Raw genomic sequence first — 2,862 nt, 5'->3', positions numbered from 1 at the left:
GGATCCTGTTACTGTACTGGGTGGAGCTTTAGAAACAAGCCACTCCCTCTACAACGACTTACAGTACATGTACAAGAACTGATTGATTGTGTTGCCAGTTTATATACCAGTACATTGTGTTTAATGGTTTGTTTTCTGTTTCTGTATAAAATAATTGTTGTGTTTTGCTGCAGAATTATTTCTTTAATTTTATCTGATTATGCATATTTGCTAGATAAGGCATCAGTTCTACAGCTAATGATGATTATTGTGAAACAATCCTTTCTTATGTGTGTATAATAACTAGGATTGGTTTATTGGTGAATATAAATGCTCCACTGATGCATGCAATAGCTCAGAATTGAAGAGTTACATGTACTTAAGGTGTGGCAGTTATGATGTTAAAGTCATCATTGCAGTTGTGTTTCTTTAACAGTCAAGATGTGCCTCTCTCTCCTTTCTTTATTGTTGTTATTGTTAAATGGTACAGTACAGTCTAATGATTGTAGTACTGAAGGATTTATGGAACCAAGTTTACTGGAGGCTAAAACTGGCAGTACTAACAACAATGGACCAACTACTGCAGGACTAGCAGAATCAGTAGAGACAAGATGGATCATCACTGATACGAAGTTCAGTAAGAGTTGCTTGAGTTCTACTGAAGTATTAGTTGGAGTTGATATTAGAACTGAAACTGATAACAGGACTGAATACCCTGGAATAGAGATATGGAGAGAATCAGGAGGTCATTATGATAGAGACCCAATATCTGTTGAACTTAGATTATCTCCACACAATTTTACTACAAATGGACTGTATTGTGTTAGACTACCTACTCCTTTGAACATTAGGGGAATGACAGGTACCTCCAACTGTTACAGACTAGGAGTATATCAACCTCCTGATGATAGAAGTGTTGTTAGATTTTATAAAGTAACTGGTACTGGTCAAATTGGAACACTATTTAGACAAGTTGATATTAATAATGATGATGTTAGCCAAACTCCCAATCAAACATGTAGTCAAATCCTAATACAACCAACTACATTAGGTATGTCACTAATGAAACATATTTATTATTTTAATGTATTTATAGGTAACAGTTGCAGTAATCCTCCAATTAGCAGTTTATTTAATACAAACAGTCTATCAGTTACTAATGTAATACCAGTCAATGATACAAGAGCTGTTCCTGATATACAGTTCACATGTAATGGTATTATTACTAACTGGATAATTGGTATTACACAGAATCAGGATACAAGCAAACATTATCCTAACATTTATTTAAAACGTTCTTCTGAACTGATTCATGCACTAACTGTTGATGCTTCTGCTGCTACATCAAGTAATGGTAATGTATATAACTTTACAAGTGATATTGAAGTACAGTATGGAGATATATTAGTAATCAATGTAACCACTAATAGTAATCCAATGTATTATCAACAATACAATGGACCATTGAATTATCAGCTTGATGATAGCAGTGATGAATTAATACCATTGGAACATAATGACTATCCACTGATATCAGTTGTGGTAGGTAAGAACTATAATAGTATATACATGAACTGTGTTTGTTCTCTTCTGATACAGTCAGTGCTCCAGCATCATTAACAACAGATACAATGATACCTTGCACAACAAGTACCAGCAGTACCACAAGTAAGACTACACTATCATGATGATGTTATTTACAAATACACACCTCCACTGCATGCACAGCTCCAGGAATAACCACTACAATTAGTAGTACATTAACTCCTTTCATGAGTGAGTTATCAACAATTACTACTAACATAAATACTCTTCTTGTCTCATTAGGCAGCTATGCATTGATCTATTCCACAGCTGCTGTAACAACAGAATCAATGGAATCAACATCAAGTATCACTAAAGATAGTTTTACAATAGGTACTACATCAGTGACGAGTACACCAGTTAGTACATTACAAAGTACTGGCAGTAATACAATAATACTAGCAGGAAGTATTAGTACAGTATTTATATTACTGGTAGTTACTATACTAGTAATATTAATAGTGAGTGTATTAGTGTATAAAAAACGACACCAAAAGCTAACATCAAGAGGTAATTTTCCAATGGATACACGTTCAACTGAGACAGAACTGATTAACATGTCTAATCCTATCTACCAACCACAAGGTATTACAATGACAATAAAAGCTATTGATCACTTTGGTGCAGTGGGGTAGCATAGTAGCTTTTATTGGTACTAGATTAACTGTATCAATTTATAATAGCAACAATCATAACATATTTCATTTCAGTAGAGTATACTATTACTTTGTTTGTAGGTATAAATCCATTTCCATATGAAGAGCCAAAACCGGTAATGAATGGAATAGAATCAGTGTACAGTGATGTTTTAATCAATATGTTTTAGACTATTTGTCAAACTGAAAATGAAACTTATAACTTATTAGGAGAAGCACTCACCATTCCTACAGCAGTATGTTACCAGTAATCATGAATGATAATAATTTAATGTGCCAATGAAATTTAGAATGAACGTTTGGGTGGAGGAAAACAGCAACAAGACATTTATTCCACATTGATGAATGAGCAGGTACAAAATACATAATATATGATATAGTGTATATACAAATGATATATACAGAAGGTTACTTTACTTTATTTTTAGTACTCCTCTGCATATTCAAGACTTGATCATACTGGGAGTAATGGATTCTTTATAGAAGATACTGAGTACTGGGAACCTGATAGTAATACTGATGGTATATACCAACAATTATCTGATAGGAAATACAGAGAAATTATAAGACACCAAATAAAGTAAGAGAGAGAGGGAGAATACGTAAGGACAGTAACAGGAAGGGATAATGTCAACAGTAACAT

The 2,862-nt window shown here is 33.5% G+C and overlaps 1 long non-coding RNA gene across 1 annotated transcript; it reads left to right on the top strand.

The window, feature by feature from the left end:
• The first annotated feature begins 2,444 nt into the window (after positions 1-2,444).
• On the top strand, positions 2,445-2,795 carry LOC109587469 (uncharacterized). The gene is made up of 3 exons (XR_002187629.1): positions 2,445-2,455; positions 2,510-2,572; positions 2,648-2,795. It is a non-coding gene; the product is annotated as an uncharacterized LOC109587469 (long non-coding RNA).
• The last annotated feature ends 67 nt before the right edge of the window (positions 2,796-2,862 follow it).

Source organism: Amphimedon queenslandica, unplaced genomic scaffold, assembly GCF_000090795.2.
Source record: "Amphimedon queenslandica unplaced genomic scaffold, v1.1 AMPQUscaffold_12559, whole genome shotgun sequence".
Taxonomy (NCBI): Eukaryota; Metazoa; Porifera; class Demospongiae; order Haplosclerida; family Niphatidae; genus Amphimedon; species Amphimedon queenslandica.
Note: the sequence above shows the minus strand (reverse complement) of the source record. Positions and strands in the feature narration are given on the sequence as shown.